The sequence below is a fragment of the Gobio gobio genome, assembly GCF_949357685.1.
Source record: "Gobio gobio genome assembly, chromosome: 19".
In the NCBI taxonomy this organism is placed as follows: Eukaryota; Metazoa; Chordata; class Actinopteri; order Cypriniformes; family Gobionidae; genus Gobio; species Gobio gobio.
Genome location: NC_137112.1, coordinates 27,207,107 through 27,231,247, shown reverse-complemented (window position 1 = coordinate 27,231,247; position 24,141 = coordinate 27,207,107). Strand labels below are relative to the sequence as shown.

The 24,141-nt window shown below is 39.0% G+C and overlaps 1 protein-coding gene across 2 annotated transcripts in view; it reads left to right on the top strand.

Annotated features, from left to right (window-relative positions):
- Positions 1–702: 702 nt before the first annotated feature.
- Positions 703–24,141, top strand: part of tbl1xr1a (TBL1X/Y related 1a) — a 93,807-nt gene continuing 70,368 nt past the window's right edge. Inside the window, exon 1 of one of the 2 annotated variants that reach the window (XM_079845131.1) lies at positions 703–1,001. The gene's annotated coding sequence lies outside the window, so the exon portion shown is untranslated. The remainder of the gene's footprint in view (positions 1,002–24,141) is intronic. The other variant, XM_079845130.1, reaches the window with a different exon arrangement.

Below are 24,141 nucleotides of genomic sequence, written 5' to 3'. Positions count from 1 at the left end.
AAAGCACACCACGTAATAGTGGTTATAATAAAATAGTATATCAAACAGAAATATGTGTAGATTGCTGCCATTTTGGCGCTATTTTACATGACTAGTTAATTATTAATCATGATTCAATTATAATTATGAGTTTAGCAAAAACGTAAACTTTATTTATTTGTTGACATTTCAAGAACATGGTAATTCAGACATGACGTGAACATACTAAAAAGCTTACATTCCTTTACATTCTAGTGAAATGATCGCTAATTCAAGTTAATAATTCCAACTATCCAGCTATAATAATTCCAGCTATCCTTACATGAAAACAAATAACTTGAATTGTCATTGTAAATGTGAGTGTGACTACAAAAATGGCACAATAAGACAACATTAAATATATAAGTAAAATATTGTATGAAAAAACATTAAAACACCGCAAAATACCAATATATCTTAACAAATCACAATAACGTTTAGTAGAATAGTTTTTATTGTATTATTACAATATGCAAATCTCGCCATTAATGTGTCAGAAACAGTGCCGTAGAAAATGGGAGTGATAATACTCGCTTAAATTATAAACCTCTGTCGCAGTTTAGGGTAAAATCCCGATTGAGATGGAACGAACAGGCATGTTATTGCGATATTCCTCCTTCAGTTTTAACAAAGCTGCAGCGACAACCGCCCAGGCCTCCCCCATTTTCGCCTGGAAAGTCACCTCTCCAGTGTTTGAGTGTCTGAAGCCGTTGGCTGCTCCTGAACCGTTTGGCTCTTTCTCCACTAGCAAACAGCCCCACAATGTACCTCAATCGCTCTTAAATCTATTTTTAAACGATTTTATTCCGCTCCACGCCGCTGCGAACGGGACCGGACGCTTGTTTGGGAATTTATCTGACGATCTGCCGCCTCAAAGCAGCTTTATAACGCTTCGTTTGAGCACTATTTGACAAAATAGTCGAGGAGGAGGAAATTCCACACAAGCATTGAAAGGCAGTCCTCGCGCTCATCCGGGTATTAAAGTGAGTGTTTTCTTCTTTTTTACTCGTTATATCGGTAATATAGCGGCATATGTACGTTTCTGTACCTCTGTGTGTTTTGAATAATAATATATAGTGGTGTATAATTCGGCAAGGGCATTTCTTTTGGAGGATCTGGCTGGGTGGGGGATGGGCAACAGAGTGTGTGTGTGTGTGTGTGAGAGTGTGTGTGTGTGTGCGCGCGCGTAAATGCAGCACCACTTCAGATTGTTTGGTAGTTTAGATGTGTACAAAACATAATTCCACAAGACATTACTATCTAATTCTGACATTATTTAAAGTGAATTATGCATTACATTTAATTCATTGCATCTGATGCTATGTTAATTATTGGTGTATTTTAATATAATTTAATATTAGCTTTTTTTAAAAAAAAAAACATGTATTCTGATGTGCATCATAAAATCTACCAAGCTAAATATTCTCATAAATGCACTTCTATTATTCTGCAAAAGTGATGCACCTCTTGAAAACACTTGTGATGATTTGTGAGTTACAGTCTTTTGTTCTTTATTCAAACACATAATGTTTGAACATAATGTAAATTATAATCAATGTTTATAAAAAGACTAGGTGAAGATTAGCACGAGCACATGACAGTGTTGTGGGCAACTATGAGAGTGGGGGAGGGGAAGTCAACTCACATTCAGTGTTTGGACAAACAAGAGTGTGTGTGTTGAATGACAGGATCATGCATTTATAATTATTTACATGTAAAGTGATATTTCTTAGTATGCACACTTACTATTGACACTGTCATTTTCAAATCATGCAATGCATATGACAACAAATGACTCTAAGATAAGCTATGATGACTTGTGGATTATTTCTTATATTAGTAATTTAAAGAGTATAGTTGTATTTTGAGTGTACAATGCTGGTCTATATAAGAACAATGTGTGTGTGTGCTTGTGATATTTGGATCATAGTGTTCAGTCTACTGTGGGGGTGGGGAGCTCTGTAATGTGTGTGTGTGTAATCTGAAGGCCATGTGTGTCGGGAAACTCCCATTGTAATGGCTCACATGTAACATATTTAGATCACCAACCCCTAAAGTCATTTAGTAATGTGTGTTAGGTTAACCTAGCTAATTTGTACACAACCTCCTTCGAAAAAGGCCTATGATAAATAACATGCAGTAAAAATACAACATAAAGCGTTTAAAATGATAAGGACATTCTGTCTTAGCTTCTCAGAGTATATTTTGAGTCTCTCAGTCTTTGTTTGAAATCTGCGTCTCTCTCTAAGTGGAAGAGTGGCACGGTTATGTAACTTGTGCCTGAGAGTGGATTGAAGCAAGATGTGGGGGATGGGACAGACAGATCTGATCTATTGCGCTTTTCCCCCTCTCTTCCCTCCCCCCTCTTTGCCTCGTGGAGCAGAATCGCAGTGGGCCAGCCGACGTGTTGAAACGTGACGTTTGTGTCTGTGCTCTGTTGCGGTGCCGTTGACCCTGTTTCTCTTGAGCCTCAAGGTTGAGATGAGATGGGCAGATGGTGGTGTGAGCTTGAAAATGCCTGCCATGGTCTGTGCTTTCTTGAACAAGGCCTGTGTTGTTTTCTGCAAGGTCACCGAGGAACACTGTTGCTGTAAATGTTGTCTAGTTATGCAATTCGATACAGTGTTAATACTGTAATTGATCATAAACCGACTGCTGCGTACACTTTGTAGCCGTTTTTAGCAGTTGGTCCCACACGGTGATTGCATCAAACACGGAGTAAAAACTAGTAAACAAACTCTATTTGGCACTATCTCTTTGGTTTCTATTAGAGATGCACCAATCGGCCGGGGACCGGAGTCGGACGATTTTCGGCATGCTCGCCCCAGACCGATGCCTGGGCCGGTTAGTCTCACGCCTTTCCGGTTTTGTTGCCAGCGCAAAGTGCCTCGCTCTTTTCTCTCGGATGGCGAAGTGACGCCTTTCATTCGCTCCGGTTAAATAGTGCTTGTATTGTGCATCATTTTAGTAATTCCCGCAGGTTTCGCGCTCACACCAAAAGCACGCACACCACGGATCTATATATATATATATATATATATATATATATATATATATATATATAAGTGAAGTGCACAAAAAGCCACCTCTCAAACGGTACCAAAAATGAGTGGCTTACTGCACTTAAACAGTCAAATACACATCAAATGATGTCACAATGCATGTCTTGGAGAGTATTCAGTTACACAGTCAGTTTTGGAACGTAAATGGTTGAGAAAGAAAACGCATGTTGTGTAACAGTATATTAGATCCGTGCATAAACTCTTAAAGTGACAGCAGCCTAATAAACCTGCTGCTGTCTGTCATGTTAATCAAAGAACAAAAGACAAAGAGAAAAATCACTCTCTGCTCTTGACTGAATAACTTTAAAGCAGCACTAGGTAACTTTTGCTCTCGGGCTCCCCCTACAGTTGTGAAACAGTATTGTCCTCTACTACTGTCGTAAACTGTCATTCTACATCAGCGGATGCATCGCACGTGCATTTGTTGACATGACAACTATGATAGCCCTGAACACTGCAGGAGTTCACATTCAGGTGTTCTGCTTGCGTCGCGTGTGAAATGTCTTCATCCCAGGTACAGTGGCATATGTTTCAGCACGTCATATGAATATAATTTCATGGGTTTTATTTTTTTCAAACACTAAATGATCGCGATGCTGACGTTTACAAGCCAGCGTCATTATAGTAGCCTAGTCTATTGGTTCCCGTTTTACAGAATCTATATGATACTTCAATTCAATGTTTGAGTGGTAGGTAATAACCATATATCGTCAATATTATAATATCAAGCTACCCTAGATGAATCTGCAAATTTGAAAAATCGATTTGCATTATAGCTTGAGGAAAGACAAATAAACCAATATCACAGACATGTTAGGTATCCTAAAATATGATTTTGTATGTATTACGTATTTACTTGCAAGAATGTAGCCCCTCCTCCTTCAGCTCACGCCAACGAGCAAACGCTGGTCCAATGTTGATCCTCGTCCTGCCTTTAATCCGATCACTTTCTCGTTTCCTCTTTTTGCTTTCCTCCGACAAAACCTTTGCTTTCTTATTTTTCTGTGCTGCTTCGGCCATGACTATAACATTCGGCAAACAAATAATAGTTTGGCTCGCACGTCCGAATTTAAGGAAGTGGGGGTGGTGGTGGAAGTGACGTATATGCCGTAAAGCAGTCGAATTTTGTAGTTCTTTTTGTTCTCGGGTTACTACCCGAAACCCGAAGTTTAAAAGTACGATTAAAAACGATACAGACTCTGTCAGGCTGAGGCAGACGTGTCATTCAACCTATTGTAAGTCGATGTATCATCACAAGAGGTTTGAAAATATATTATAAAGGTTGAAAAGTTACCTAGTGCTGCTTTAATTGTAAGCATTCATCTGTATTTAATTTGTATAATGAAAACTATCCAGTGTTATTTTTTTACTTTGATTACTGCAGTATTTCTTACCTGAATACTAACCTACTGTTAGACCCACCTGAAACATTAAAAACCGTGTTTATTTCTTATCTCTCTTTATTCTATTGCATTTATTTCTGCTGTTGTTTGCAATTTGTTTATTATTTTATTACCGACTTTTTAGTGGGTTTTTTGTTGATAAAAATACAATTTTGCTAGCCTGACAAGCCAGACCCACATCTAGATGTTGGGTCTGGGAACTCACCATTGGCAGGGCTCAATCCGAGGGGCGGGATAAACGGTTGTCTTTCAAATTCCCTCTGCACGCAATAGGACAGCTCTACAACCAACCAGAGCAACGAAGAAGGTGAAGCGGAGTTAGTTGATTGATTAAACTTTTGCCGTATCCGGTCGACAAAACTCAGAACACGCCTTCCTTTCTTAAGAATGACTTCAGTGCCGTTCTTTTCTCAAAGAAAAGCTTAACTCCCAAGTCTTCCAGAGTTGCGGCCAAAGCTGATTCGAAAGACCGCTGTTCGCCAGCTTCTTTGTTTTCAAGTAGCACAGGGATGCCATCATAATGTTGAGCCCGCCCACCGACTCTATACACGATGTGATTGGCCTGACCAGAGTTTGGTTTTTCCAGCTCGCAAGCCAACGGAGAGTTGCTAGACGACCCTGGCTGCAAATTAGATTTGCTGCCGCTAGGGTGCGTCTAGATTTCTAGGCTACAATTTTGCATTAAAGAAAAGTAGAAAATGGGAATCTGCAAAAATCAATATCGACAGGTAACACTTACAAAAAAATTGGAAATTGGAAGCGAGTTGGAAGCCTATTATCAGATCTGTCAATGACATGCTGTGTTTGAAGTAACACTACTGCAGACTTATTTTTCACCATATTTTTATATCCTGTGACTGTGTGAGACTGATTCATTGGCCGCTATAGGTAAATAACTAGAAGAATAATAAAGCACAGTAAACGATAACACTATTTGCTCTACAAACCAGTATGATTATGGTCCTGGTAATAAATTTATATAATATGATAACAAATACCAGTTTGCAATATCAAGCAGCTTAACAACATATACCCCTTTTCCACCAAGGTAGTGCTGATGCTAGTTCGGAGCCAGAGCCTAGTTTCAAATCAGTTCTTTGTCTTTCCACACCCAAAGCACCAGCTCCGAACCAGGAAAAGTGGTTCTTAAGTAGCACCAAAACATTGCTGGGCTAGAAGTAAGCACCGCTTGAGTCAGGGACTGGGGGCGGGCTTACCATGACCAACAAGACGAAAACAAACTTGTGACCGCCATTTTTGAAATAGCAGCTAAGCGAGCTAATAGCTGCTCGTTTGTAATCTCCGTCTATACAAATTACGGCGAGCTGCACAAATGCGTTAGATTCGCTGTGTTTTGATGCCGATGTAGGATCGTAAAACCATGAGCATCAATAGTAACGCAACATTTGCCATTGTTGATGGAAGGCTTGTTCGAGATGCATACGACTCCTTATGCTTTTGATTCACTCATGCAGTGTTTTGATATCATGCGCTGATCGGTCTGCGCAGCACCGATGCATCTCGAACAAGCCTAATGTGTTTGTGTTTCCCGCTGCCTCGCTAGCGTTGCTGAGAAAGATGAGACGTATACAGTGACGTAAGACCCGGCTCTGTGGCGGCTCTTTAGCCCGTGGAAAGCCAAACCGGTTCTTAGAAGGCTCGTCAGTTGAACCAACTAAGAACTGGCACTAGCACTGGCTCTGAACTAGCACCCGGTTCATTCTGGTGGAAAAGGGGTAATAGTGTTTTTGTACAGCTAAAATAACTGGAAGCGACTGACATCGGAAGCCTTGCACATTCAGGTTAAAAATGGCCACGTCTGCTCTTACATGGATACTGTAGAATGCAAATTAGTTTTGAAATGTGACTTAACAGTATGCTGTCCACAAATTATTTTTATAGTGGGTGCGTAGATACTTTTTTTTTTTTTTTTTCCTCAACCTATTAAAGGGTAACTAAACCCCTGCTCAGAGCTTAACTCCACCCACTGGCAATTTTCAAAAAATGCTGGAAAAGTGGGCAGAGCCCGGCGGACACAGAGGGGACGAACCGAGGGCGGGGCTGAGCGGAGGGCGTGCACCTGAGACCCGCAGTGACGGATTGATTGACAGCTGTCTGACTCGCGAGTCGCAAAGATGGAGAATGACTGGAGTGACGCCAGCTTTGCAACAGAGCGGCCATTTCTCCTACCTTCACCTGAAGTGGAGGAGGGTGGATTGTCTGTAACAGACACAAACCCGGAGCCTTATCAATGCGAGCCGCTGCTCAAACTGCGTTAACTCCCGATGCCGACGATGCTAGTGAAGCAGCCGCGCAAGAGAACTGACCTAATCTATCTGTGTCCGCGGCAACCACTTGCTTGTCAGGGTTTGAAAGCGCGTCTCATGTATGAAAATTATCTGTACACATGACGGGCGGCAATAATATCGCAAGAAAAGCCTGACGTGTACTGACAACTGCATTATTTAACCGTATTTTCTTCAATACAATGTTAAAGCATGTGTCAAGTCAGTTTAATTCATAATGTTTACTTCATGTAACATGACAGTTCATACTGGAGTGAAGCCGTTCTCATCGTGTGATTGGGGGAAACATTTCTGAGGGCGTGGTGAGCTCGTGCCAGGGGCGCGGATAGTGAGCCATTGGAGGTACCATCCTACGTCACGATGTACCGCAACATCCAATAGGAAAATTCAACTGCAGTAGCCACCGTTCAACCTTAAGAGGGCAGCACTTTGGCGGTTTTACACCATATTTTATAGAATTAAAACACTTTATACTCAAATGTCAAAACATTTACTCGAATCAATGAACAGCATTAATAAAGCCCCAGTATTACAGATCATTAACTAAAAAAAGTTGGTTTAGGGTTTAGTTACCCTTTAACTAGAGATGCTCCGATCAGCATTTTTGGGGCCGATCACCGATTACCGATCACCAAGATCATGATCTGCCGATTGCCGATCACTTCCGATCACAGAATGGCAGGGGAATGGCAATCTTTTATCTATAATCTTGCAGAGTTTGCACCATTTGTAGAAATGAAACTAACTCTAAATTAACTGAGTCAAGATCTTGAAGAACCACCAAGTGTTTATTTTAGAAAATGAGATAACTTAAGGCTACTGTAGGCCATCTTTCCCAAATAAATGTATATAATAAATGTATATAATTCTCACCTAAATATTTGATCATGCAGTGCATTTTTGTTTTTAAAAACAATTTTTCAGGTAGGTCTAACATTAGTATTGAGGTAATAAATACTAAAGACATTTAATAAGATATCAAATGTAAATTAATATTGGTCTTCCCTGAATAAATTAAATTAGATTAATCCTTACACTTAAAGGGGCTATATGCAACTTTTTCCCAAAAATAAACGTAACAATAGCCTTTTTATTTTACCATTTATGACTCAAACATCTCCTGATGAGCATACTGACACCTTGTCCGCTCACAGTGGGTGCACCTATAAGTCTGTATCCTATTTTTCCTATTTTCTGGCGGGTCGTCTTTTCCCGCGCTGTCTGCGGATGTGACGTCACCACCGCTGCGAGAGCGAGCAGAAAATGAGAGCAGTTCTGATTTTTGGCCACAGGTGTCAGTCGCGAGTTTAAATTTTAGAAAAACGCATATAGCCCCTTTAAGGTTGCAAAAGTTAGCCATTTAAGAGCAGTGAGTGTCATAAAGGTTCATCAAACAACACAAGACAAAGATAAACTCAGAGACAGCAGCAGTTTATTCGACAGATGTCACTTTAAGAGCGAACACGGATACGGTTTCATGCAGCACAAACATTCACTCGCGCGCGAGTCACGACAGGGTTTACGTGCATGCGAGTCACGACGGTCATTTAGTACATACATTTGTGTGTATCTGACCATTTCAGCGCAATTTGAACTCGCAAGCTTTTTTTGAGGTTGTGTGTGTGTGTGTGTCTCCAGACCATGCGCGCGAGTGCTGAGCGGTTTGAACACTGGCAAGACTTAAAAATAAATGCAAATGATAAACTTTAGTCACGATGCGACACTGCCTCGATTGTGCAAAGTGGCAAATCCTGTGAACAGTGGCAAATCCTGTGTCAACTGTGCAGCTCGATTTTAGTGCACATGCGATGCGCTGATGTGAAGCCATTTGAGCATTTTGAAAGGGAGATAGAGAGAGAGCGCACGCGGTGACGTTTGTGAACTTACGTCCCACAGAAAGTTTTCAAATGACTGCGTAAGTTATTTAATATAGAAATATGAATTGTACCTCACCTTCAGCATTATAATTATTTTACCCGCGCTGGAAAGAGAATGAGACTGTGTCGCTGCGTATCATGCCCTAGCTCTCACGGCAGGTGCGGGTTTTATGTGTCGTCAGCTGCGATCGGTTCATGAGATCGGCCTTTTTGGAGACCGCCGATAAATCATCCCAAAGCGATTATCGACCGATCGAGATCGGTTGCCGATCAATCGGAGCACCCCTACTATTAACTATTGGTTGTTAAAAACGTACAGGGAATTTTAGTAAACATATCAAACGTTTTAAAGTGAGTGAGTGAAGTGACGTGTGGCCAAGTATGGTGACCCATACTTTGAATTTATGCTTTGCATTTAACCCATCCAAGTGCACACCCACAGTAGTGAACACACACTCACCGTGAACACACCCGGAGCAGTTGGCAGCCATATTGCTGCGGTGCCCGGGGAGCAGTTGGGGGTTCATTGCCTTGCTCAAGGGTCCCACCTCAGTCGTGGTATTGAGGGTGGAGGAGGGCGCTGGTTAATAAAACAAAAGCCTGTCTGTTGTGTTAATATATTACTTTTTCAAAAAAGATAGACTTCAAATTCTGTCCATTTTGCGAAATGTATATTCAAATGTAGGTGTTAAAGACACAATAGGGCTTTTCACTCTGCACTTAACCCTGGGTTATCGTTGTTCTAAACCCTGTTTTTAACCCTGGTTTGCATTTATTAATTTAGAAGCGCGGTTAGCACTGCTTTTTACCCGGGGTTATGAAACACTGGTCTGGAGCAGGGTTAGTACCTCTTTTGTGCTGTTAACCCCACAGTGCAGTACCAACTGTGTACAGTGTGAAATGATACGGCGTTGCAATGTTACAAATAGATGCCCAAAACAACCGACGACCAATCATGTCAGGTGCGCCTCATATTCACATGCATTGGACAGTCACGGAAACACTGCACATTGTATATAAGCAGTCAGCGTAGTTTCAGTGTTCGAGGAGGAAAATGTCAGACGGCGATGGAAAATGGGTCAATTGGAGTGAAGAAGAGACTGTTTCATTCTTATCATTATAGTCTGAAAAAGTCCATTCAGAAAACAACTTGATAGTACAGTCGGCAATGTGTAATATGATGAGCAGGTGGTTCAAATCTGTGAAACTGACATTGCAAAAAGCAAATAAGGACATTAACCCAGGGTACACTGTGAAACGTCAGCATATGAATACCCAGTGTTAATTGTTAACCCAGGGCGAAGTATGAGCAGTGTGAGACATGCAGCAAGATAACTCCAGATTCCGTTTATCCTGGGTTTAGAATGATCCAGGGTTAAGTATTTCAAGTGTGAGAGGCTGTAATGGTTGACCAAAAAGTGTTTTTATAGTCCTCCCCTTTAAAGCACCTTTCTTACATCCACATGCGTTCAGGTGGATGTCTTTTGCTGTTGCATCAGGTCTCTTAATGTTTTTGAACATCCACCATGTGTGTTGCGTTTTTAAGTTAGGACACATGACCCCTAAGACCCCTGCGTTGTGCACCATTCTGATGTGTGACATCCAGCTGAAGCCAGCTCAACGGTTCAGGGCTTTCTTATGACTGATTTGTCAACTAGTTATTCGGATGACCCATTAATAGTTGTTTTTGAAAAAACGAATAATGCATAGTATACATTCATGCAAATATGTATAAAATGATTTGCAAAAATGACTGTTTTCAAACAGCGTATCTGATAATAAGGTAATCCAGGCTGACATTTTTCAGGGGAATCAGCCATTGAATGGCTTACTTATAGTTGTCTTTAAATATATGAATTTTGTATAGAAGGAAGTATAAAAAATGGCATCACCTTTAAAGTAAGTGCAGTATACGTGGAATTTGACACTTAATCTGATGAAGCCTTTTTCAGCATCTCATCTATCTGGGTTATCATGGCTCATGTTGTGGATCTGTGTGTGTGTGTGTGTGTGTGTGTGTGTGTGTTGGGGGGGAAGAGGCTGTAGATGTGCAGGACGTCCCTGGTGTGATTGACTTCACCATGGTCAGCTTCCCTCTGTGAATGATTCCCAGAAACGGCTTGCTGACTAAATTTAGATATCAGTTACAGCGAGTTCAGATGTGCTGTTATACATAGTTTTGCAGTGTTGTGAAAACATAAAAAATAGCACAGCACATTTCATAATTCAGGCTAAGGAGGAAAACTGTCTGAAGGATACGTTTTATTTCATGACATGCAGGGCTGCATATTGAATAAATAGTGACATTATAATAATAATAATACATTTTTATTTGTAGAACTAGGGCTGCACAATTTATCTAGATTACAATTACAGATGCCACAATTATGTAATCGTTCAAAGGCGCATTTAAAAAAAAAAAGTCCATTATTTTGTGTGCTTAAGCAACCCTCTGCGCACACCTTGGCAATAGAATCGCCTTTGGCTAGTACATTTTTTTTGTTTAGTCGCCAGACTGATATATTTTATATATAAAACTTTTATATTTACCGCTTTTCAAATATCTGAACGTACACGCTTAACATCAGTCAATCAAGCATTAGACATGTTATGATATTATGATAATCAAGCACTATATAATGATAGAACTTTAGTAATTAGAACTTAAACTGTTGGTAACCATGTATGAATGCATATTTGTCTTTTAACTGAACTTTGGACTGGTGGTGGTGCTTAACATTTTGTTGGTGTTTCTGTAAAAAAATTGATAATAGTAATTATATCATTAAAAGATAATAATAATACTACTAATTCTACTACTAATAACAATATAGAACGCACTAAGGGTTGATGAGCTGCTGGGTTCATGAATATTAATCACGTTAACAGCATTCGCTCAAACTGATTTGCTGAAATCAAAACAGGGACAGGAAAAGATGAGCGCCAGCCAATGAGATTGCCGTTTGCGCATTAGTTCCACCCACTACCGGAAAAAAACGTCATATCTTCTGCTTGTTCTTAAAAGCTGAATAATTCCAAATGAACTCTGTTATTTTGACAGGAAAATACAACAAAGAATATTGTTAACAGGTAGCGCGTCGATTTTGCGTGGTATGTAAGTCTCTCTCTCTCTCTCTCTCTCACGCGCGCGCGCACGCTCAGCAAAGCGACGGTATTCTTCTCACTAGAGTTTACGGTACGTCAGATGAGCGGATTTGAAATCGTATAGATCGCTTGACAAGAGTGAAACTCTCAAGCGCTCATTCAGAGTGTTCAGCGAGTAAAATATATATTTATGCTAAACTTACTCTTAGCATCACACACACACTGGCGAGTAAAATCTGAGAATTTATTAGCCAATGGCTAATGATAGATATTGTTTAATCGGCCAGAGTGACTTACAGAGTGATTTACTCGCATATGCGAGTGTTTTACTCGCATTGTAGAAGGTTAAGATGGTTTTTTTTTCTTTCTAAAGGCCAATTTATACTTTTGCATCGAGTGTACGCCGTAGCTACACCGTAGGCTGTGTGATGCGCACGTACCCTATGACGTACCCTTACGCGCACCTCTCCAAAAATGTAACCGCGTCAATTCTACGCGGACCGCAAGCGCCGTGATTGGTCTGCCAGAACTCCTCCCTCAGGTCAATAAATAAATAAATCTGCGATAGGAGTGTGTGTCCAGAAATGGGATGATAGTTTCATCCTTATATCTGCTATATAACACAATATTTTGTAGTGCAGAGATTGTTTATGTTAGTGAATAAATACATAGATCCGCTGTGTATAGTTTATTTATTTTCTCATTAAAACCAAAGATGTTAATCAGTGATTGTATATCAAGAACAGGGACACATAGGGGTGCATTTCGTTTTGTGATTTCAAAGGAATGAATAGTCTCCGCAACAGCAATCGATTTAAGCGCTCGTCTTTGCATGAGCCAACGATACTGAAAACAGCATCACAAGCACTCGGCATGATTTCAAAAACCCATTCCAGCGCCAGATCGCCTCTTATTTAACTCTACTAATCAACTAGAGATGCTTAATTTGTATTACATACAACAACTCAAGCTGCAAGAAAAGCCACTATCTGTCGCCATGACGGCTGCTGATACTCCGTCAATGTAAACATGCTTCTTCTTCGGCTTTTGCCTTGATACTGTGGGTTACCATCAACATGCCCATTGACGCTGCCAACTAGCGGTCTGTATGTGGAATTGCACATTGACGCAGACAACAACGCAGAAGTATAAATTAAAACCAACGCGTAACTTGCGCCGTAGAAGATACGGCGTAGGTCCGACGCAGAAGTATAAATCAGCCTTAAGGGTTATTTCAAGGTTTTTCCCCATTGTTTTAATTTTAGTTTTAGTATAACATTATAATACCATGCATATCTTTGGTTTGATTTCTTACAAAAAAAAAGTATATTTGGCATTTGAGGCTTAATGCTATAGAAAAGCAATAAAAGTTTTTCAGGAAGAGCGTTTTCAGCCTGTTTATTTTGATAGAACAATATAACAATAGCATAAAGCGATTCAAAACATCATTCAATGTAAAATGTGATAATGGTAATTAATAATCGCAATCACAAAAACGCATTACAAAAGATAAAAATAGCAAAAGCATGGTGAAGTTTTGGGTGGGACTGTCTGTGCATGCAAACAAAGACAGGCTAAGTGTTTTGGAAACCTGTTTGGAAACAGTCATTATTTGGTGTTGATGGCTCTGAAGTTACACAACTTTTTTTTTTTTTTAAGAAATCGTAAACCTCAGTTAACTTCTTAACCCGCATCGGATCGTGGACGGGGGGGTTGACGGAAGTGGGGGGGTGTGTACTTTTATTTACTTTTGTTTTATACAAAATATTCAATCAACTATCACAAACTATGCATCATTTGAAAGCTAAAACACTCAAGATTCATGTTCTGAACTTGTTTTTGCAATAAATACACCAGAGAGGAAAGGGTTAAATGAAACGCTAAAGGACCATCCATGTAAACATTAGCATAATATCAGCGTTACTCATCTTTCATCTCCTGTCGTTCAGATCAGATCGGACGAATCCAATAAACACCCGCATACATCTCTATGTAAGAGTCCATTCTTCAAAATGCATCCCACTTTTTAATCCAAAACAACGAAAAAATAGGGAAAAAACTAAAAATCCTCCGTTGTTTGCAAGAGAGTTTTGAGTTAGCGTGATCAATCATGTCCATTTTCAATGAAATATCGATTCTATTCCGTGTCTGGCAAACTCCCCCTGCAAGAATAGCTTCTCCCACGTATTTTAAGCCCTCCCTCGTCTCTCTCCTTCAATCAGAGACTCTTCTGGGATGCATCATATAGAGGAAGTGCCTTACAGGCTTGGTGAGCTGTCAATCATTGCGCCCATGGTTTTCGTTGGATAAAGGCACTCGGTGCCCAGCCAATGCCTTTCCAACAAAGGTTTGATTGATGGACTTAGTAACCAATCAAAAGGCATTATCTTGCGCAGTTTGCGTAAGTAGGCTTTGGTGAATACTGTTTTTGCGCGCTGGCTGCGCGTTCTCCATGGCCAGCTGCAGTGGAGCGCGCTGTCTCTCACAGACGCTTCCCATCAGCTAAATGAGTTTTTTACACTTTGTAATCTCTGTAAATAGTTGCTTTAGTTTTTCAGTAACTGTTTATCCATTATAATTAGTAGTATATTGCAGTTTATTGCAGATTTATTTGAATGAAAAACTACTCTTTACAATAGCAAATGTTCTGAAATAAATGGCCTTTTTGAAATGACGCCTAGACTTTTCTTGACATAAAAGCTCACAGAAGCCACATTACTGAGAGAATCATCCTCATATTTGAATCATGACATGATTAGACATTCAGTTTTATATTTAAGTTATTTTCAGGCTCTTAACATTAAATTATAATATTTTTTTCCCTAAGTGAAAACAAAAAACAAAAAACGTGAGTCACTTACATGTATATTTACATGTATATTACTCTGTTCCCATATTACTTTGAGTTATTATGACTCTTGGGTAGCAATATTTCAAGTGTCTAGTTTAAAATAAGACCAGGTTTATGAATATAGACCATAGGGTTTAAGAGCTGCAGACATTTTCATTTGGGTATATCGTTTTCAAAGAATTCCTAAAAAATGGGGCGCTTGTTAAGAGGTTAATCCTGTAAACCATTTAGGGACTCTAAAATGATGACTTGTTTACTAACTAGCACAAATATGAGGAAGCAAAGGCTTTCATATGTGGTTTTACTCAACTACAAATATGATCCACAGTAATGAATCTTGTTTTCATTATGTTGTCTGACCGCTGGCTATTTACCTTAGTCTTTGTTGACTCAGGTTCTGTGAAACATAGATGTGACCGTAAGTGGAAGTACAATTTCAGAAAGTGACTTCCCCTTTTCTTTGCCAACGAGTAACACGGGTCACTTGTTTTCTCCTAACGATTATTTAATAATAAATCGGCAGTAGGATGATCTCCTATCTCCTTTTTACTCATCTTTCAGCTGTGTGGTAGCTTTTTAAGATGTTTATTAGGGATTACCTAATATAACATTTCTGGGCAGATAACTGTTATGCAACAGCTCATGGCCGATATGAAAATATTTAGTGTTAGGGCAGCGTTCTTCAGACAGGTCCCTGGGGCAGCCGTATATATCAGATTGTGTGGGTTTTGTTTCCGTGATTAAAGGTTTCATGAGCGAGAGCTGAAACTTGCAGACTGGTTGTTGATGTGCTCAGCTGTGGTGGTGTTTGGGGGATGGGCGTCCTCCTGACCCGTGCTTTAGCTGTTCATTTGTCTCTTCCTGCTCTCTGACAGACTAATGAAACCTCTGTAGCTCCCCTCCCCCTACCCACACGACTGCATACTTTTGTTGTGTGTGACCTGAAGGTCAAGTTCAACATGTAAATTTTTCAGCAGTCCCAAGTGCTCTTCCTAGTATAAAGGGCACATGTTGTTTGACAATTGTGGAGGCATTCAAAGGCAAGACAGTTGTCAGGAAACTTTCACAGTTCACCTTATGTGACATTGATGCAGTGAACGTTAACATATCTGTTGAGTACGCGTGAATGCAATGGCCTATCACACAAGATTTTTTTTGTTTTGTTCAACACGAGCCACAGACTTGTGAATCCTTTCATTATAACCATTTCCATTTCCTTTCATTATAACCTTTCATTATACAAAGTGTAAATGAGAGATTCATTGTACAATTAAGGGAGCTTTTTTACTATAACAGGAGTGTTCACAAGAGTACAGAATTCAGTGAGCTTGTGCTTTAGAGATTGACAGCCTTAGTGATTGGTACCCATTACCAATTCACAATCCGAATATAAGTTTAGTTTTCCATGTTGCTAAGTACACTGCAAAATTTTAAATGCGTGATCGATTTGGAAACTACGATGATTGACTGTGATAGCCAACGGACGGGACAAATGTTTTTAAAGTAGTCTACTTAGTCCATGCGAACACGGGTATTTTCAAAACAGCGGCTTTTTCTATGCGGTTTGGCTGTTCGTCCTCATGCAAACGCAGTATCCGGTATCTGAAACTGAACTTTGAAAACTCCTGCCAGGTTGAAGATTATTAGAAACTCCGGTTGGAGTGTTGTCGTGTGGACAGTGAAATCAGAGATTTTGGCTTATTATGTCAGAACCGGAACCGGCAATAATCTTTTTTCCAGGCTTCTGATTGGCCAACATGGCTTTACCGTAAGGTTTATATTGTCACCTGTTGGTGTAGCATGCTCTTGACACTTGACAGCGCTTCATAGTGTGTTTTTGTATTTTATTTTATAAAAATACCGTGCACGTGTACTAGACCTTAATTCAACAGTTTTTGCTCTGGTACCGAGAACTGGAAATTTTACTGGTATTGGTACCAACTACTGAAATTTGGTATTTCTGTTGACATTACTGGTATTTCCCCACTTGACTCTAATGCGGGAAGGTTTTTTTCATTGTGCAATAGCCTACACATTGCGAAAGGATGTTTCATTTCAAACTTTGCATTTCATTATTTTAACCAAAAATGAAACTGGAAAAATAAAGTGCAGTAAGATTGCCATACAGCATCATCATGCACTTTTTCATAAAGACTAATGTATTAGTTTATAGAGGTGGGTGAAATACCGGTAGACACGATTAACTGGTAGACATTTGTCAACCGGTAGAGATTTTGGACTATCGTCTCTATTGTGGTTACGCTCATGTGACGTTGATATGGATTCTTATTCTCAATATCTTTTAATCTTTGCTGTTTTCTGTTACTGTCAGAACTTCACATTATTTGTAGCGCAGCCATAATCGCAGTAAGATTTGCACTTAACTGGCACCTCTAATATGTCACTTTTAACGTGTTTGGTTCTCGATACCCATCCCTAAACATGAGAGAGAATGGAAGGAGCTAAAAATTAAATTAAACACCGCCCATATAATTGGATGTGGAGAGCGTCCTTTCACCAAATTGATCAAACTATTTATCTGCCAAATATACTCATTGGCCAAGTGATGCTGACATATATTATGGTCTGTGACACTGGTTCAGATTCTGTGTGGCAGTTATATTGGATATTGGATCCGTGCGGTTGGTCTTAACGTGACAGCATACAAATTTACCTGCTGTTGTTATTAAAGGAAAACGCCGACATTTTGGGATTTAGCTTATTCACTGTATCACGCTGAGTTAGAGAAGTCCATACATACCATTCTCATCTCCGTGCGTGCCATAACTCTATCTGACGCACCCGCCACTAGCTTAGCTTAGGACAAAGACTGGAGGTAAACGGCTCCAGCTAGCCTACTGCTCAATGAGTGACAAAATAACGCCAACATTTTCCTATTTGCATGTTGTGATGTGTATAGTTACATTGGGTACTAAGACAGACGGAAAATGAAAGGTTGCAATTTTCTAGGCCAATATGGCTAGGAACTATACTCTCATTCCCTCATAATCAAGGAACTTTGTGCCATACCATGGGTGCAGCGGCGCAATGATATTACACAGCGCCTGAAAATAGGCCCAAGCACGCTTCCTGTGCAAGCAGGTTGTCATGTTGGTTATGTCGACGGAAGTTAGCCTATTTTCAGGCGCTGTGTAATATCATTGCGCCTGCTGCACAAAGTTCCTTGATTACTACGCAGGAAACACACACACGACTGTCAAAGCGCATGGCTGGGTATGTTAAACGCTAATGCATTAGCTTGAAGCTTAAAATGAACAATTCTCATGTTTTGGGCAGCTTGGATCATGTACCTTTCCTGCAGCAGCTTGCTCTGTTTCCACTCCACTATTTTTAGATGCAGTTTGTCCATAGAAATGCGTTATTCAGTGCTGTAATTTGGTGCGACTGGTGTAAGTTCGTGGCAGATCCGACTAATCAATATTGAGAATTGTTGTCGATTATTTTTATTAGGGCTGAAACGATTCCTCAAGTTATTCGAATTAAAAAATGCCTCGAAGCCTTGTGTAGTCCATTTAACTACACACGGTCAATGTTGCAGAAAGACAATTCTTGTGTGAGGACTAGCGCATACTGCGCGTATTGTCTGCAGGTAAAGTAATAAAAAGTAACATTCTAAAAATTGCGGGTGGATGAGAGAATATTTAAAACGCTTAAGCTTAACATTTGTGGCAGTTCGCGGAACTTTGTGCGTCATCTAAAGAGATACCAGCACTCGAAACACATAACCAGCATGAATGGAGTTTGCACATGCATCACGTCATTGTGATGTGTATGTGAAATGTTAAAGGGTTAGTTCACCCAAAAATGAAAATTCTGTCATTAATTACTCACCCTCACGTCGTTCGAGACCCGTAAGACCTCCGTTCATATTCGGAACACAAATCTAGATATTTTTGTTGAAAGCTGATGGCTGAGAAAGGCTTCAGATAGGCCTCCATTGGCATTCAGTACACTTATACTCCCAAGACGGATAAAAGGCACTCAAAACATCGTTACAAAGTCCATCTCACCACAGTGACTCTACAATAATCTTACGATGCGACGACAATAGTTTTTGTGCGCAAAAAAAATCAAAATAACACCTTTTTCCAACTTGTTACTGCCTTCCGTGTGTGCCTCCACGACGCATGCGCGAGAATATGACGCAGATCCGGCGTTCGGACAGATGACCCAGAAGTGATTTGTTTACAATCAGAGGAAGACGCGCGTATCTCAGCTGTTGGATTCTACATTGATCGTGCTTTAGGTCTCAGCGTAGTGCTCAAAATGGGGTTAGAGTGGCATTTCATGGATTCCCGAACCCCGGCGCTACGTCATATTCTCGCGCATGCGTCGTGGAGGCACACGCGGAAGGCAATAGCAAGCTGGATAAAGGTGTTATTTTGATTTTTTTTTTGCGCACAAAAACTATTGTCGTCGCATCGTAAGATTATTGTAGAGTCACTGTGGTGAGATGGACTTTGTAACGACATTTTAAGTGCCTTTTATCGGTCTTGGGAGTATTAATGTACTGAATGCCAATGGAGGCCTATCTGAAGCCTTTCTCAGCCATCAGCTTTCAACAAAAATATCTTCATTTGTGTTCCGAATATGAACGGAGGTCTTACGGGTGTCCAACGACATGAGGGTGAGTAATTAATGACAGAATTTTCATTTTTGGGTGAACTAACCCTTTAATGGGACTTTATATACTTGATATCACCGAAATATACCATTAAAATGTTCTCAAAGCTAAGCGCAACAAATAGCAGAACGAGCTGTAACTGTTGTGTGCGTGTGATGCGCAGCGCTCGTGCATTCATTGATTTGCGTAATTTAAATCTCACACTTTAATCACAGGCTATTTATAGCTCCTAACTTAATAAAACAAGCTGTGCTACTATGATGAATGATTAGCTCAAAATGTAGATCTGTATGTGCAATGAACTTTATCTGAATTAAATACAAACACATCTCTCGCTTTTGCTCACGTTCCAGCGGTTACTCCTCCGTGTGCTGTATAGGTTGTCGACCTGGTTTAGGTTCCATTGATTTCGCCAAAGAAGGGTTTTTAAAGCAACCCACTTCATTGTAGCTTATATGTTACGATAGCATTAACACTGAGAGTGTGTGAAAAAAATTGTAAATGACGATCGGGTGCGGATATCTAAATCAGAAAATCACAGGTGCGGGTGATTGTTTGTTTTTAACAGCAGATTCGGTGACGTTAGAGCTGATCCGCCATCTCTAGTATGCCCATCTCTACACTTGTTCTTGTTCCAAGTTACCTTCCTGTCCAATATTTTTTGCTTCTTACAAAAGCCACAAAGCCTTCAAAAGACAGTAAAGGCTTGTGTCATGCCTGAGCTGAAGCTGAAACTTGAAAGTTAAGTTGCACAACATAAATGCAATGTTTAGGAATTGTTAGCCTATATTACTATTATTTTGATTTATAGGTTGTAGGTTTAATAGTAAATAAAATAGTTAATAGTAATTTTAAATGTATTTTTATTTATGATTTTTTTATTTATATATATTTGTATTTAATATAATGTGGCAATTGAATGCACAAAATTGGTTTAGTTTTCACAGATATTAAAGCTGCTGTCCGTAACCTGTAAGATTTACAAAAATTATATAATGAGAATGTGCAACATGAATCCATTTTCCAAACCGTGTTTTTGTCTTCCCCTGAATCATTATGGTACACTTATAATAAGTGTTTATATTGGGACCATTTCAGACCAGACTGGTAGGAACCGCTGCGGAGGAGCGCCACTTCGGCTGCAATGTTCCTCCGCAAGACGCATGCAGTTCTGTTTATTAACCGCTGGAGCACAAGTTACAGACTGCAGCTTTAATGTATGCAATTTCAGCAATAAAACTTAATATGTTTCTAAAAAGGAAACAAATTAGTTGTTCACTTTAAGATAACCGTCTTATTTTCTCTTGTATATTTAGTATCGCTCTTTAATAAAGGAAAAGTACTTCTTATCCGATTACTCGATTAATCGATAGAAAAATTGGTAGAATACTCAATTACTAAAATATTCGATAGCTACAGCCCTAATTTTTATTATCGATTTTATTGACTAGTTGTTGCAGCCCTATACATTTTATGTAGTATTCCTAGTGCTTGAAGTATTTCAGGTAGGTCTCTATTTCATTTGTGTCATTGTTCTATTGTAGTTTGTTTTCTTTGCTCTTTATAAAATATAATGTAATAAAGTTTACTTGTCTTCAGTAAACTTGAGGTTTTTTTAGGCCTAGTATGATTTTTTAAATAATATTGCAAATTTAAATGGCATCAAACATGTTGATATAAAAACAAAAATAACTATGGTGTGATATATCGCTATCGTGAAATGTATCATGATATAAAACTTTGTTCATATCGCCCACCCCTACCAGTTTATAGTGTTTACTTTGATGTGTCCAGCGTAGGCAGCAGTTGTGGCCCATTTCGTCAAAAAATGTGCCAAGTGCATATACCTTGGATGGGTTTATTATAAGCAAGGTGCTCGAATTTGCTTGTAATGATGTTACACCATTTGTGCATTATATTAAAAGAGAAAGAGAAAAAAAAAAGGGAGGTGGTAGTATTGAATCACTCAAATTGTTTGTGAAAGTACAGATTTGAAATGACTGATTTGATCTACTCATCTGTTTGTATTATTTTACTCATTCAACCCACAGTGCTATTGTGAATAAATGTTACAGGAATTTCCCACATTACAAACACAGAACTTACTGGAGTAAGACTGAGTAAAATTATGTGCAATAGCTGCTACTCAGCGCCAAAATTCTGGCCCTGATTGTACCAGATTATCATGCCCAACATTTGTGCTGATGTGAACAGGCCTTTATTATGGGCTAGTAATGATGTGGACAATACGTTGATGCATGATATAGAATATTGTCAAATTGCTGCAAAATTAGTGCTGGGCAAATTAACGCATTAACGCAGGCGATTAATTTTTTTCAGTTTAACGCATTAAAAATAATTAACGCAGCGTTCGTTTTTATATCCATTTTTGCCTAGCGTTACATTATATGATGACGCTCTTATTCATATAAATGCTTTTAAACAATCTGTACGACAAGACAAAAAGAGAACACGCTGTATGTAAATGTCCTGTCTGTGTGGGTGCGTCTCATGTCAGCTCATTGAGGGACACCCTGACACACACACACACACACACACACACACACACACACACACACACACACACACACACACACACACACACACACACACACACACACACACACACACACACACACACACACACACACACACACACTCGACGCACAGACAGACTTGCGTCAGCCTCGTGCACACATTGAGTTCCCTTTTGCTCTTGAACAAACAATAACAACACAGAGAATTTAGCCAAAATGCCAGTTTTGTAGAGTATTCTCATAATAGGAATCTTAAATGAGTTAAAAAAACCTCTTAAATGAAAAAAGAAAATGAGAAAAAAGAAAATGAGATGCACGTGACAGCGTTTCAGATCTGCGTCATGTTCGGCAGCGGCCGATCTTAAAGTGACATCAGCACGAATGATTAATGTTATAAAAACTTGACAGATTTAGGCCTATGCAAACACACATTAAATATGGAATATGCAATAGTGCATATATTTAACAAAACACTCCTCTCTAGAGTTCACCTTTTTAGATAACAATTAGTTTATGGACATTGAATTGCTTTTCTGAGGTTAATGTAAATAGGGATGCACCGATAAAAAATTTTCAGAACCTATCTGATACTCAAAATTCTCTAGTCCAGTGTTGTGATCTAACAGACATCGATTTAGAAACGGCAATAAACTCCAGCCAGATAAAGTCACTTTATGCAAAACCATAGAGCGTTATCTAATGATCAAGTGTAATAACAGGAACATTGAATCATCTTGGAGAGTTTCATTGTGTTGACACGCGGTTTGAAAGCTGAATGGATAATGAATGACAGATGCAGCGGAGGGAAGCAATTGCGTGAACTTGAACTTAACGTCTTGTATATTCATCTGTACCTCACATTAAACTATGAAATAAACTATTAATATAGTGCATGAAGCATTGATGATGTTTTATAATGTTTTGTGCCTTTTGTGGGGCACTGGGGCTTAACAATAACACAGAATATTATACGCACAGTATTGGATTTAAATCGGTCCTGTCTGACCATTACTTGATCCGGAAAATAATGGTGGTATTGGAGCCGATACCGATACTGAGTATCGGATCAGTGCATCCCTAAACGTAATGTTACATGATTTTTTTTACAGGCTGTTTTATTGGCTGTTGCATAATGTCTTTCCACTTATTTAGTGATTACATGAGACATAATACAGATTTTAGTAAGATGTACTGATGAAAGATGTAATGTATCTTTCTCTATAATTTCAGATTTTCATTCATATTTCGTGCTGTAACTAGTAGTAAAGCGGAAGGAATGATCAGTTTTAGAGCCCGACCGATAAAGGATTTTTAAGGCCGATACCGATACAAATATTTGGTCACTTAAAATCCGATATTCCGATATATCAGCCGATATATATAAAAAATAAAAAAATAAAATAACAGAAACGCGTAAAAAAACACAAACAGATTTCCCTTATACATTAGTTATAAGTAGTTATTCATGATCCCTCAGCCTCTCTAAAATAATATGATAATGCAGTTTAAAAATAAACTTGTTTGTTTTATTGTTACAACAGAACAGAGGAACATAAAATATATTAAAGTTCTGATAAATAAAATGTATAAAAATACAAACTTAAGATATGAAACTTAAAGTCGTTTGGACGAAAACACAATAGGCTAACAAAAACAAAAAATCAAAGTTACCAGTATTAATAGATGTGGTAAGCTTTATAAATATAACTTTTAGCAAGACTGGAAAAAAAAATATTTAGTTAAGTTCTAGAAGTTCTGATAAATAACAACAACAGCAAAACATAAACTATATACAGTATAAATATGAGCCACCTTATAATTAGGTGATCTCTAGCCACCCGAACCATGGGCTGCTCTCACTGATGCCATCAGGCAGACGGTACCGCAGCATCAGATCACGCACCAGCCGACTCCAGAACAGCTTCTTCCCACAAACAATCAGACTCCTTAACTCTTGACCCATCAGGATCATAACACACACTGGACAGAATATCACTCAGCACAACCCACTGTAGATAAACACACATTATATACACATTTATTTATCATACAGCATCTATTGCACTTTGGATTTCAATTTTTCAATCTGTGAATAATATTTTATACTGTACATTGTATATTATTATTACTATTATAGCGTAATGTATATTGTTTAGTGTATGTTTAGTGTATATTGTTTAAAGTATATGTATATTGTAAGTATGTGTATATTGTTTAAAGCTGTGAGAACTACACTCACATTGTGTAAATTATTTATTGTTTATTGTAGAGTTTACTGTGCTGTGAGTAATTGTGGGCGCATCAGTGTAATCTGATGCTGCTTTAAATGTTGTACAT